This window comes from Herpailurus yagouaroundi, unplaced genomic scaffold (genome assembly GCF_014898765.1).
Source record: "Herpailurus yagouaroundi ecotype Mexico unplaced genomic scaffold, PumYag 159, whole genome shotgun sequence".
Classification (NCBI taxonomy): Eukaryota; Metazoa; Chordata; class Mammalia; order Carnivora; family Felidae; genus Herpailurus; species Herpailurus yagouaroundi.
In genome coordinates, this window is record NW_024412400.1 from 54,860,845 (window position 1) to 54,875,745 (window position 14,901).

General features: G+C 41.0%; 1 long non-coding RNA gene across 9 annotated transcripts in view; it reads left to right on the top strand.

Moving 5' to 3' along the window:
• Positions 1-14,901, top strand: part of LOC121033928 (uncharacterized) — a 72,529-nt gene that overhangs the window by 40,375 nt on the left and 17,253 nt on the right. For 2 of the 9 annotated variants that reach the window (XR_005792199.1, XR_005792201.1), the window contains exons 3-6: positions 4,253-4,627; positions 7,080-7,209; positions 7,365-7,495; positions 10,289-10,362. This is a non-coding gene — a long non-coding RNA (uncharacterized LOC121033928). Of the gene's footprint in view, positions 1-4,252; positions 4,628-7,079; positions 7,210-7,364; positions 7,496-9,204; positions 9,362-9,653; positions 10,262-10,288; positions 10,903-14,901 lie in introns of those variants that run through there. The other 7 variants (XR_005792206.1, XR_005792205.1, XR_005792198.1 and 4 more) reach the window with 6 other exon arrangements.

The window sequence follows — 14,901 nt, forward strand, 5'->3', positions numbered from 1 at the left end:
TGATCCATAATTCTTCTTTCTCTCTTTTGTTCAGCTTCATCATTTTCCATTATTCTTTCTTCTATATAATTTATTCATTCCTCTGCTTCTTCCATCCTTGTGGTCATTACATCTGGTCAGTTTTGAATCTCAGTTATTGTATTTTTCATTTCTGACGGCTTGTTTTTTTTAACTTTTATCTCTGTGGTAAGGGTCTTTCTGACGTTTTCCATGCTTTTCTCAATCCCAGCGAGTATACTTATGATTGTTGCCATAAATTCTTCACCAGGCATATTACTTATATCTGTTTTGATTAGGTCTCTGGCCATGAGCTTTTCTTGTTCTTTCTTTTGGGCTGAATTCCTCCATCCTGGCATTTTGTCCGAGGTGTGTATACCTAGTTAAATGAAAGACTTGATGCTACTTCCACTAGAACTGAAGCCTTGCAGAAATCTCTGGTGGATAGATGTGGTGTGTGCAGGGGTTTATGCTGGTATTCTGTGGGAGAGGCCCACTGTTCTGGGTCTTAGGAACACTTGCCTGAGAAAAGCAGTACCAGCAGAGCTTGGGGGCAGGGGGTAGGACTTGGTGTAAGCAGGTTAGACAGCCAGTGTTGGCACTGTGCTGTTTACCGAAGCTAGTTTATGCTGAGGGGTGGGAGAGAGAAATGGTACCAGAATTTCTTTGTCCCCAAAGAGGGGTCTCTGTGCTTGCTACTTTCAGGGAATCCCTTCCAAAAGAGCAAATAATTTCTCCTTGTGTGTTCCAGGAGGTTTCAGATTGCTGATTTCACACTGTCTGTCTCTGGGTTACTTGCCTGTCTGGAGCAGCACAGTGCACTTTGGGCTCTAACCCAGCCAGGCCTGCTGACTTTTAAAACTCCAAACTTTAGGGACCTGCTGTGGCAGGGCCTGTGCTGGTCTTCTAGGGCATGGTCTTACACACCGGGATGGATGTAGGTTTGATGGAGAATGGCAGTCAAGCCAGAGTGCAGGGGTGTGGCATTTGGAGTAAGTGGGCTAAACAGCCAGTATCCAGGTTAGCTGCCTTCAGCTGGTGTCTTTGCACCTATGCTGAAAGGCAGGGGAAGGAAATGGCACCCACTGGCTCTTTTTCCCCAGAGAAGCATCTCTGTGAACACCACTTCTTGCAGATATACTTTAAGAAGAGCGAACGGTCTCTTTCCATGCACCTTAGGCAATCCTTAGATCGCCCTGGGGTGCTTGCCTGCCTTCTCTCTAGGAGTAGGGCAGCACCCTCAGGTCTCTATCCCAGGACAGCCACTGACCTCTAAGACTCCTGTCTTTGAGCACTGCTGGTTTCCAAAACTCAAGAAAATCAGCCCCTCTCATTTTCCCAGCATGGCTTTGGGGAAATGTTCTCCTTGTTTGTATCCCTGTGCACTCCGTTCTCACTCCACAGTTGTAACTTCTGATTTATTTCTCTGTCTTGCTGATACACCAGTTCTGTGGATGCAAGAGCTGTGTCTATTTTGTTCATTGTTAATGATCCCATCACCTAGCAGAGCATCTGGCACTTAAATATTTGTGAAATGAGTGAAAAATGGAAACAATTAATAAGGTAGTATATGATAGGAGAGTAATAATTAATTGTTCATTAATTATTACCTAGAACCATAATTGTCAAAAATTTAGCTAAAATGAAACAAAATTGCATAAGCCTATATCTTCTCCTACAATGATATCAGCAATGGATTTCTTTATACCATTACCAACTTAAAAAATATTTCATTGAGGTACAACTTACAATGAGATGTACAAATCTTAAATCTAAAGCTTGACTGGTTTTTTACACACGTACACACCTTGTGAAACCACTACTCAGATCAATATGTAGAACATTTCCAGCACCCCAGAAGGCTCCCTTACCCTCTCTTCCAATCAATATTTTTTCAAAGATAATCATTCTTTTGACCTCCATTACCAGTTTTGCTTGCCTGATTTTGTACTCCATATAATGGGATCATGAAGATGGATTTTTACGTATTTGGTTTCTTTTGCTCAATATCATATTGGTGAGATTTGTTCTTTTCATTGTTATTTTCATTCCATTGTATGAATATGCTTTACTTTTCCATTCTATTGCTGAAAGACATTTGGGTTGTTTCAAGTTTGAATATTATCAATAAAGCTATGATGCATATTCTCATGTATAAATTTTGGTGGACATGGCACTAATATATGTTGAGTTTAGACAGGAGAGGATTTGCTGGGCCATAAGATATGTATAAGTTTAGCTTAAGTGGATATATTATTAAATGTTTTACCAAAGTCATTATACCAGCTTATACTCTCATCAATAAATGTATGAGAGTTCCCCATTGTTCTGCAACCTTGATATTACTTCCTATTAACTTTCACTCACTTATAAAAATTTACACAATCATCTGAGATGAAAACTGACATTATGAATTACTGCGATACTATAAAATTATTCAAAATAGGCTTCCTGAGGTTGGTTAGTTTTCAGGCATAAAATAATAAGAATGGCTAATATATACTGAATATGCACTGCTTGCTAGGCATATTTGGGATAGTTTATGTAGGCTACCTCATTTGATCATCACTATACCTCTGTGAAGTAGATACTGTTATTCCCATTTTATGGATGAAAAATTTGTAGCATAGACAGACATACTTTTAAAGACCTGGCTAGAAGCACCTGTACAGACTAGTTAATGCAACTGCTTATTGTAGAGACAAAGCCAGTTCAGAGAGCAGGCTGCAGCATATGAAGGAAGATCACTCAGTTTGTTAGAGGTAGAATCTGGATTGATACCCAGATATCCTAACTTCTTGTGTGGCATTGATAACAAATCAGCAGTGTACAAACTATATAATATTAACAACAATGAAAACAAACACTCTTGAAAAAGTACTTCATTCCTTCAGAATTTAGTTATTACAGTTTTGGTTTGTGGAATAAATTCACCATGTTCTAAAATAATTTTAACAATTTTAAATAATTGTCAAGCAAGGTCGTATAAAAAAAGGATTCATGTTTTGTGGTGCCATAAGCTTATACAACTAGGGAGAACTCATTAAGAAAAATAACAGGGGTGCCTGGGTGGCTCAGTCAGTTAAGCATCCGACTTCAGCTCAGGTCATGATCTCATGGTTCATGAGTTCAAGCCCTACATTGGGCTCTCTCCTGTCAGTGCGGGGCACACTGAATCCTCTGTCCTCCTCCTTCTCTGCCCCTCCCCTGCTTGCTCTCTTTCTCTCTCTCCCTATCTCTCAAAAATAAATAAACATTAAAAAAAAAAGAGCATAAAAAAATCTTTTGCCAATACTACAAAACGTATTGGTGAACGTATTGCTAGAGCCTATTGATACACAGCCTCATATATGAAGATTTCCCCCTTCTTATCCCCCTCTTCTGGTATTCACGCCCTGGTGTACCTCCTCTCTCATATTGCATTGAGGTTGGTCTGTGAGACCAACAGAATTAGGTAGCATTGATGTCAGTTTGGAGGCTAGGTTATAAAGGGCATTATGACTTTTACCCCTCTCTCCCAGATCATTCACTCTGGGGGAACTCAGCTTCCATGTCTTGAGAACCATCAGACAACCCTGTGGATTAGACCATGCAGTGACAAACTGAAGCCTCCAGCCCACAGCTATGTGATTACCATTTCAGAAGTGGATCCTCCAGCCCTGGTCAAGCCTTTAAATAACTGCATTTTTGGCTGACAGCTTAATATTCTGAGCCAGAGCCACTCAGAGAAGCAGCTCCCAGATTTCAGACTCTCAGGAATTGTGTGAGATAATAAGGTTATTGTTTTAAGCTGATAAGTTTTGGAGTAATTTGTTATCCAAAAATTGCTAAGTAATACAGGCCCCTAAAAGGGCCTTGGAAGAGGCCATGCTAGTGAGAGGCCTAGAAGTTTGAGTTTCATAGGTTTTTTTTTTTTTAACTTTAACGTTTATTTATTTTTGAGAGAGAGAGAGAGCGAGCGAGTGTGAGTGGGGGAGTGACAGAGAGAGAGGGAGACACCGAATCCGAAGCAGGCTCCAGGCTGTGAGTTGTTAGCACAGGGCCCAATACGGGGCTGAAACTCACGAACTGTGAGGTCATGACCTGTGCCGAAGTTGGACGCTCAACCAACTGGGCCACCCCGGTGCCCCAAGTTTCATAAGTTTTATGATAAATAGGTCTCTGTCTATGTTAATGGCTAAGTCTACTAGATTGTTGTGGCAGAGACAGCTACCAACAGCTCCACCACCAAAATTTGTTCTTTTTTCTTCCACAGCAGCCTTAACTATCATGGCTGTAGGTCATGCCTGTCCAACCACAAGCCACATTGTGCAGCCTCCTTTGCTGCGGAGTGTTTCATGTGACTGAGCTCTTGATACTGGAATGCATCAGAAGCTATTTGTGCCCTTCTGGACTATGCTTTCAAGGGACTAGACATTGTGCACCTTTCCTCCTTCTTATGGGCCAGGATGGTGACAAGCAGAGTGACCTTAGAAGCCATATGTTTAGGATGGCAGAAACTCTGTTCTGCCAAGTCCCTGAATGACCTGCAGTTCATGGAGCTGAACCCTTCCAAGCTGAAACACCCCTCTGAACCATTTCGTTAGAGAGAAATAAAGCTTCTATTATGTTTGAATGATTATATTTTAAGGTCTATGTTTTCCAACAAGTAAGTCAACTTTAACTAATTAGTTATGATCTTCAAAAATTAGATACTTTATTTTTCCCCTGGAAGTAGGCTTGATGTTATTTATTGGCTAATTTATTAAGGTTTTGTTCTTCTGAAATAAACCTTTTTTTGAATGGTTTAAAACATTCAGGTTTTAGGTCCTGGCTCTACACTTAATAGCTATGTAATCAGGATTATTACTTCTCTGAGCTCAGTTCTTCTCTGAGCTATACAATTCCATCTATAAAATGGGGATGATACCTTCTTCATAGCCTGTTATGAGAGTTAGTGAGATAATGTTTATAAAACACTGCCTGGAACATAGCAAAAACTCAATAAATAGTAGCAATTTTTATTGTAATAAGAATAATTATTATTTAACATTTATTTACTTATTTAAGTAATATCTACACCCAACATGGGGCTTGAACTCATGACACCAAGATCAAGAGTCACATACTCTTCCAACTGAGCCAGCCGTGTTCCCCATTTTTATTATTAATACTACCTGTTCAGTGTTGCACTTTGGACACAGCATGAGGTTTGGAGATATAAAATCTGAGCTCAAATTCAAACTGTCACTTTTGCTTGCTGTGACCTTGGATATGATAACTTATCCAGTCTTTTTCCTTCTTAGACTCATCATCTATATTGCTGAACACATAGTTGCACTAAATATCTTTATTTTTTATTCTAAGCTTATCCAGGAGAGCTGTAAGTCAGACACATAGCAAGTTTGACTAAATGCTTTTGTATTTCTGGGACAGGGGAAGGTGTGACTGAACATGATGGCATGTTCAAGACTAGACTGAACATGGCAGCTGAGCCCAAGTGAGCAAGAGACCAGGATGGGGAACCTGGAAAATATTTCTTTCTTTCTTTTTTTTTTTAGTCATGAAGATCCATGTCATCCTACAAGGGAATGTTTGAGTTATTCTGAATTATATTCCTGGGGAGATATGATAATCACCTATCCCTTCTATTGGGGAACTCCTACTTCACTTCCTGTGGCCCTTGAGGCGTTGTCAGTTACAGTGTTCCATTTTACTCCATCCCCTTCCTCCCTCAACATGACTATAAATGTCAGTAAAAACCTTCCCTACCACAGGGAAAGAGAACCTGTCACAATAGGGGAGATCGAGCTGGAAACAGACAGCAGTGGGAGAGAGCATGATTGGATAGCTTGAGCTCCTGGATTCATCTGTGCCTGAAGCTACACTACTCCCCAGACTTCCAAGCCACATGAGCCAATACAGCCCCTATATTCATTATACATATTTGAGTTGGGGTTTTGTAAGTAAAAGTGTCCTGGCTAATATAGGAACTTTTGCAAAATGCACATACTTGGGCTCCAAGTCTGGAGCCTCTGATGCAGTTGGGTCTGAAATGGGACTGAGGCATGTGTGTTCTTTTAAAATTTCTCTAGGGACGCCTGGGTGGCTCAGTTGATTGAGTCTCCACCTCTTGATTTAGGCTCAGGTCATGATCCCAGGTCGTGGGATTGAGCCCCAGATTGGGCTCCATGCTGAGTGTGGAGCCTGCTGTCTCTCTCTCTCTCCCTCTCCTCCTCTTTCCTGCTCGCACCCCCTCCCAAAATAAAAAAATAAAATCTCTCTAAACTCTACCTCCCTGCTCAAGTTGAGAACCACTACCTTTTTTTTTTTTAATTTAGATTTCAAGTTCATAGGACACACTTGATCATACTCAGTTCATGGCATACTATCATCATTGGTCCATGCAATGTCCCTCTCTGAGTTTGTTAATTTCATTTTTTTCACGATACTGCACTTCCATTATCACTGCGCACAAAGACCACCACTCTAATGTATTGAATGAGTGTATTCACTTTGTATCTACTTTGGTAAAATGTGTTTTGTTGTTTTCTATGCATGCATTTCTCATTTACAAAAACAGCATTTTGTTACACAACCTATTCTGTTTTTTACTTTAAAAAATTTTAGACTCTTTTTTAGAGCAGTTTTAGATTTACAGAAAATGTGAGCAGGAAGTACAGAAAGATCCTATATACTCTTCCTGACCCCCAACCCAGTGTCCCCTATGATTAACATCTGCATTAGTGATTAACTTTTGAACTTCAGCTGTCCTAGAAATGAATAATAGGACAGTACTGGGTGGTAAGGGAGCCTTTTGACTCCCAATAAATGACAATGCTTTTCTATGAATGGAAATAAAGAGATGTTTTGGAATATGGAGATAGATTAACAACAAAACTCCAAAGTCTATTATACAAATAGGTGCTAGATCACTTAAAAATTTCTTTTCCTTCTGATTTTAAAACTCTTGACTCATCTTCAAGGAGAAAAAGAACAGAGGTCATGAGAAATATCATAGCCGAGTTGCAAGTTCTGTGATTTTATACTTGTGAGAACTAGTTTCAAAGTAAGTTTTCAATTCAATTCTTTGAATTAAATAGAAAAAGAAAATGAGAGGAAGAGTCAGCATCTGAAGAGAGATGACTGAAGTTCTTCTAATGGCGATTACTATGTGAAGATGTCACAGGGCATCATGACATCCACAGGAAAAAGAAATTTCTGTCTCTGCTGGTAAGGCTGTGGGCAAACAGGCAAACTACATTTCTGGGGAACTCCTCTGAGAGGCATTTTGGCAGTATCTGTCAAATTTCCATATGCATCTACCTTCAAATCCAAGGAAATCTTGCTTAGTTTGGACTCAACTGGAAGTTGTTTCTTTCCAAAAGGAACTGAACTGGATGTAAATCTCGCTGAAGCCCTCAGTAGGGGCAGAGCATGAAGATGCTGGTCGGAGGTACCCACCAAGGTGTGAGTGTGGAAAAGCTGCCGCTCCCTGGAAGTAAGAAGCTGGTAGCAGGTCAGCACAATGTGTTCAAGGAAAGCTAACTCCCCATAGCCATCATCCAGGGAGATACCTTAGTAAAATCTGAACTTTGAGCAAGTGCAGATGCAGATTTTGAGAATTCTTTTAAGTTTATTTATTTGAGAGAGGCGGAAAGAAGGGAGGGAGAGAATCCCAAGCAGGCTCTGTGCTGTCAGGGCAGAGCCTGACTTGGGGCTTGATCCCACCAACTGTGAGATCATGACCTGAGCCAAAATCAAGAATCAGACACTCAACGGGCTGAGCCACCCAGGAGCCCCATGATTTTTAGAACTTTTAATGACTTGTAAGGAAGGAGTTTTCCTAGGCAAACTTGGTGTGTAGCAAGAATGGCTTTCCTTGGAGGAAGATCAGTAAAGCCTAGATCGTAAGTGAGTAAGTGAAATACAGTTGAGAACAGAAACATCTCCCAAGAGTTGACTAAGAACTTCCACCACTCCTTTGGTGTAGAGACACTGGAATATGGCACACAAAACACCTCTGCGTTGTATTCATTGTACTACTTGGTGTGGGCATAATTAGTGAACCACGTGCATTTTCTTTTATACTGTGATTCAGTCAGTTTCTATTAGTCTATATTATTTTCATAGAGCCCCAAGCTGTAGATAATGGCCCAGATGGTGGACTCAGATGACAGTTGCTGTGAGTTGCTCCAATGAGATGACCTGGTTGGCTGGGGCCCTAACAGCATGGTGCCTGAGTTTTCTGTCTGGTGTGCTGCCTGTTACAATGACACTGGGCAAGAAGTAATGTTCGTCCTAGTGACTCTGGCCCCACAAGAAACAAACACTTTGTGTTTAGCCTGTTCTGTTCCAGAAGGCAAGGAAGTATGTCATATGCTAAAGAAGTTGTTTTATATAGTGAGTAATGTTTGCCATATATTATAGAAATAGTTTTATATGCGGGGCACCTGGGTGGCTCAGTTGATTAAGCGTCCGACTTCGGCTCAGGTCATGATCTCATGGTTCATGAGTTCAAGCCCCGTGTCGGGCTCTGTGCTGACAGCTCGGAGTCTCGAGCCTGCTTCAGATTCTGTGTCTTCCTTTCTCTCGGCCCCTCCCCTGCTCATACTGTGTCTCACTCTGTCTCTCTCTCTCTCTCTCTCAAAAATAAATAAACATTAAAAAAATAGTTTTATATAGTGAGTAATGTTTAAGGTTTTATGCTCTAAAGCACTGGTTCTCTAAACATTATTGTGCATCACAATTGCCTAGAGTGCTATTAAAACCCAGATTTCTGGGCCCCAACCTCAGAGATTCTGATTCAGTAGGTCTGGAATGGGGCCCAATAATTTGCATGATAAGCTTCCGTTATCTAGAACATTCACAGGTTAAATTTCTTATTCCTCGTGATGCTGAACTTAAAACTTAAGATGTTACTGCCAAGGGGCGCCTGGGTGGTGCAGTCGGTTAAGCGTCCGACTTCAGCCAGGTCACGATCTCGCGGTCCGTGAGTTCGAGCCCCGCGTCAGGCTCTGGGCTGATGGCTCAGAGCCTGGAGCCTGTTTCCGATTCTGTGTCTCCCTCTCTCTCTGCCCCTCCCCCGTTCATGCTCTATCTCTCTCTGTCCCAAAAATAAATAAACGTTGAAAAAAAATTAAAAAAAAAAAAAAGATGTTACTGCCAAGTGATATGGAAAGCAGGATGCTCATTACAACTGTCTCTGCTTCCTTTCCTGCACCAAAGGCTTCTGGGACCACTCTGCTGTACTTCCTCGATCCTCTGCCAAAGTCCCACCTCCAAATTGGAATCTAAAATGGGGATTTCACACTTCTCTGTTATTGATTTCTCTCTTCTCTTTCCTTCATTTCCTGGTGCTAACATGTAAAAGAATAATGACTAATATGGGGCACCTGGGTGGCTCATTTGGGTGAGCATCCGACTTTGGCTCAGGTCACTATCTCTCAGTTCATGAGTCTGAGCTCTGCATCAGCTCTCTGCTGTCAGTGCAGGGCCCATTTCAGATCCTCTGTCCCCCTCTCTCTCTACCCCTCCCCCACTCATTCTCTGTCTCTCTCTCTCTCTCTCCCTCTCTCTCTCTCTCTCTCTCTCTCTCCCTCTCTCTCTCTGTCTTTCAAAAAAGAAAGAATAATGACTAATATATAGCAGTACATAATTGAACAGTTGTGTTTTAGGAGTTCAAAGAAAGGGACAATCAAGAAAGATCCATGGAGGAATTGAAAAGGAAGCTCAACCTGGACAGAAGGATGTCATCTGGCCAGGCAGATAAGAGACAGCATATGTTTCTGACCAAAGCAGCCTCTTGGACAAAGGTCCCGAAGCAGGACAAGTGGAGAGACAGGTCTGAGAGAGGGGTGTGTGCTGGAGAGAAAGGAAGAAGGAAGACGGAACAGGTAAGGTCGGACTAGAGGGCCAGGCAGAGCTCAGAGTGGATTTAGTAAGACATGGGAAGGTGCTGAAGGTTTTATAGTGATTACAGGCTTGTTTCAGGCAGATTAGTTAGGCAATGGAGTGTGCAAGATGGCTTGACAGTGGAGGCCACCCGGCAGGCTGTTCTGGAAATTCAAATCTGCACAAGCCAGTACTGGGTTCCTTCTTACAGCCTGAAATGCATTTAATTCATAATCTAAGACATCCTTAGATATTACCTCAGTGAGTCTGGGCAAGCTGGGCCACATCATGTTCTGACTTTCTTATATTGAAGCCATCTAAAAATCACTTTTATTTTCAATACTTTATATGTAATTGTTCAAAGTGATTTTAAATAAAGTATTTTCAAGCTTACACGTCTATTCTTTCCATTTTACAGGGTTGGAACTAGCCTTTTATTTCCTTGCATCACCTCACCTTCTCATCCCTCCAAGCCTTTTCTTTCCTGCCTCAGTAAGTTCTCTCCTCATTTCATCGTCTAAATCTAAATTATCTGTATATCCTTTTTCCACCTGGCCTAGTTTAGAGGTAAGCATTTCCTTTTGCCTAATGATTAGACTCACAAAAAGATACAGTGACAGATGGATTTTCTCCCAATGTTGCTTCCATTTAGTTTATGTCATATATGATTCACTGATGATCTCAGGATAAAAGCAGAATATGTTCCTCATTTGAATGAGGGAATATGAGTATTTTCCCCTATGTTATACGTGTAACCACATTTCCCTAGGTCATACTGATGACATAGCAGCGTGTGGCTCAGTCTGTACTAGCAAAATGCAGAGATCTCAGTCCTCAGATCCTTCATAGAAACTTTAGGGTGTCTGCTTCAGAGGGTGTTTTCCTGGCTCTCGTCATCCTCATTTGTGCTCCTAAGGTCAGCCCTGTGGTTCCCACTACCTTGACACCTCCTCAACATAGGCATATTCATGCTTACTCCTTAATTCCATTCTTTTTTTTTTAATGTTTATTTGTATTTGAGAGAGAGAGACAGAGCACGAGGTGGGTGGGGCAGAGAGAGAGGGAGATACAGAATCCGAAGCAGGTTCTAGGCTCTGAGCTGTCAGCATAGAGCTTGACTCAGGACTCGAACCCATGAACCATGAGACCATGACCTGAGCCGAAATTGGATGCTTAACCCACTGAGACACCCAGGCACCCCACCTTAATTCCATTCTTAATGGCTGTCATCCCACCCTTCTTTCCTGGCCTACCCTCTTCCAGGGCCCCAAAACAGATGTGCTTTGTGCTCAGAAGCAGTGGTCTTTATTACTCCTCCTTCCAGGATCAAAGCCCAAGCCAGAAACTAGGCTGAGCTGCAATCACAGGAACAGTCATGGTGCTATCTCATAAGTCATCCTCCCTTTGATGTCCTCCAGTGAATTCATATCAAGCATGTATGCCCCAAATCTCCTCTCAGGGAATAAACAGAACCGTGAATTACACTGCAAGATTTCTATAACTCATTTCATGAACTTAGGGCAGTTTTATCATGGTTTCTACAAAATTTTGTCTTTGGGTATTTGGAAGTGATGATGAGGCACATTTCTCCACTCCTCCTGTTTCTTTCTCCCCTCCCTAGATACTGTACACCTGGCCTCAATGGGGCCCCCTGAGGTTCTCATTCAAATCAGGTGCAGCTCTGACAGCCCCCAAATACCACCAAAATGTCTAAATATCTGATGTACACAAATTAGGTCCTGTTCATTCATCCAAAATATATTATAAACATCTACTCTATGTCAAGCATTATTCTTAGAACTTGGGTGATAGCAGTGAACTAGGCAGGCAAAATCTCTGCTCTCAGAATTTATGTTAAACAAATAATTTCAGATCGTGATAAGTGCTGTGATGAAAATAAGGCAGTGATGGGGATGGTAAGGGAAGCCTTGATGAAGAGGTGACAATCTGAGACCCTATGATGAGAGGCAGCCATGAGAAGCCCTGGGCAAAGAATATTCTACACAGGAGGAAGATTAAGTGTAAAGACCTGAGCCAGAAGTGGAAGGCCAGTTAACCTGCAGTGTAATATAAATGGAGGATGGGTGTGAGGGAAGTGATGGGGGGTGAGATAAGAAAGGCAGGCAGGGGTCATACCATATAGGGCCTTGTAGGGCTAGGTAAGGAGGTTCAATTTTACCTAAGTGCCATAGGAAGTCATTGAAGAGTTTAACCAGTGGAAAATCATGATCTAAGTTTTTTTTTCCTAACTAGTATTTTTTTTAATTAAGATATAATTCACAGGGTGGCTTAGTCAGTTGAGTGTCCAACCTTGATATTGGCTCAGGTCATGATCTCACAGTTCATGGGATCAAGCCCCAGGTCGGGCTCTGTGCTGATAATGCAGAGCCTGCCTGGGATTCTCTCTCTCCCTCTCTCTCTGCCCCTCCCCCACCTGCACGTGCTCTCTCTCTCTCTCTCTCTGTCCCAAAATAAATAAACATTTAAAAAGGATATAATTCATATAACACAAACGTCATCATTTTAAAGTGTACAATTCATTGTTTTTAGCATGTCATAATGAGTGCAACCATTATCACTAATTCCAGAGCATTCCTGCCACTCCAAAAAGAAACATCGTACCTGTTAGCAGTTACTCCCCTTTCCCCAGCCCTGGGAAAACAGTAATTTGCTTTTCAAATCTATGGATTTCCTATTCTGGACATTTTTACATAAATGGAATCATAGAGCCTATTGTGCCAACCTTCTTTCACTTAGCATAATATTTCAAGTCATTCATGTTGTAGCATGCAATAGTATTTCATTCCTTTTTATGACAGAATAATATTCTATTTTATGTATAGACCACATTTTATCCATTCATCTGTTAATGGACAGTTGGGCAGGTTCAGTTTTTTGCTTTTATGAATAATGCTGCTATGAACATTTGTGTACAAGTTTTTTATGAATATGTGCTTTCATTTGTCTTGGGTATATACCTACGAGTAGAATTGCTAGATCATTTTGTGTGTAATTCTGTATGTAACTTCTTGAGGAACTACCAAATTCCTTTCCAAAGTGGCTGCTCTGAGAAAGAGCCATTTTATATTCCAAACAGCAATGTATGAGGATTCTAATTTCTCCACATCCTTGCCAAAACTTGTTATTTTATGTTTTTGTGATTAGAGCCATCCTAGTAGGTATAAAGTCACATCTCCTTGTGCTTTTGATTTGTCAATTCTCTAATGACTAATGATGTTGAGAGTCATTTCATGTGCTTTTTAGTTGTTTGTATATTTCTTTGGAGAAATGTCTACCTAAGTCCTTTGTCCATTTTTTTCTTGGGTTATTTGTCTTTTTATTGTTGAGCTGTAAGAGCTCTTTTTATATTCAAGATACTTGGCCCTTCTCAGACATATGATCTGCAAAAACTTTCTCCCATTCTATGGCTTATCTTTTCATTTCTTGATATTTTTTTTTTGACCTCATGTAAGTTTTTAGTGACTTTATATAAGGCTATTCTGGCACCTATGTGGAAGACAGACTATTAGGGAGCAAAAATGGTGGCAGGGAGATGAGTTGGGAACTATTGCAGACAAGACTATCTCTTGTCTCCAGGCAAGAGATGACAATAACTTGGATGGTAGAAAAGGTTCCGGCTTTACATCATCATTGGCAGCTCTAAGTATGCAGTGCTAGGTCAACTGTCTGAAATATTATACTTTATATTGTTTTGAGCCCAAGAGAGAAAATTGTGGCTAATATTCATGTGGCTCATCCATAGACTTAAAAATCAGCTTTATCATGTAGCTTCAAGTGGCTCTGGATTTACTACACCAGTCCTGACCATGGCTACAGATTTTGGAGATCCAAACTGCGAATCTCACTGATAAAAAGATGCTAAATTTTATTAATAAGCTCATATACAGGAATGGGAACTCTTAAAGTAAAGAGAGTGTGCTATTTTGGGAATTGAGGTACAAAAACAACTCAAAGGCCTGTGCCTGGGCCCTCCATCCCCAGTAATGAAGTCCCTTCAGACAATAAAGGGGAAATTTGAAACTTATGGTTTAGTCTGACTATAAGAGCAAAAACTTTTAAAGGAAACTCTCTTTGTTCAGACTGCTATGACAAAATGCCATAGACTGGGTGGCTTATAAAAACAGAAATTTATAGTTCTGATTGCTGGGAAGTCCAAGATAAGGGCACTGGCAAATTTGGTGTCTGGTGAGAGCTCGCTTCTTGGTCCATAGACGGCCATCTTCTCACTATGATCTCACATGGTGGAAGGGAGCTCTCTGGGGCCTTTTTTGACAGGGCACTAAGCTCACTTAGAAGAGTTCCATCCTCATGACTTCGTCACCTCCCAAAGATGACCACTTCCAAACACCATCTTATTGGCCATTAGGATCTAAAATGAATTTGGGGAGGACACAAACAATCCACAGTAGAAACAGAATGAGAGTTCAGTGGAGAGACTGGACATATAGGAAGATCAACATAAGCTCTTGGCAACAAGAATGGATATATGCCAAAGGAATAGGAGGTATACTGGGTGGGTGGGGGGGCTGATTGTTCGTAACAAGGGTATTAGAAAAGGTAAAGATGTTTTTAATTATTATTAGTTTAGGAGTCATGACTAGGCCCATTAAAAAAAAAAAAAGAGGTAAAATCTCTGAGTCCCTGCTCCTAAGAAACCAAATTCAAGAATGAACTGAGAGGCTCCTCTGAAAAGAACAGATGAAGAATCCACACTAAAAGCATTGAAGAATAACCTTTTGAAGACCGGGGTGGTTCTACCAAGTAGTCACAAAGAATGGGGACAGATTTGAGAGGGGAAGACCAGGAAGATAAGCATAATATATTCAAGTCACTGGTACATGAGTTTGATTCAGAGACAGTTAATATAAGTGGCAAGTAGGTCCTGCCTATACCTTGAGGGCACATGTCAGAGAAACTTAGGGAATTGGCATTCTAAGGGAAGGCTCGTCTGAGATGAAACATAAAAATGGAAGTCAAACAGAATAATAATCGATAGAGTCCAGGCCCAGA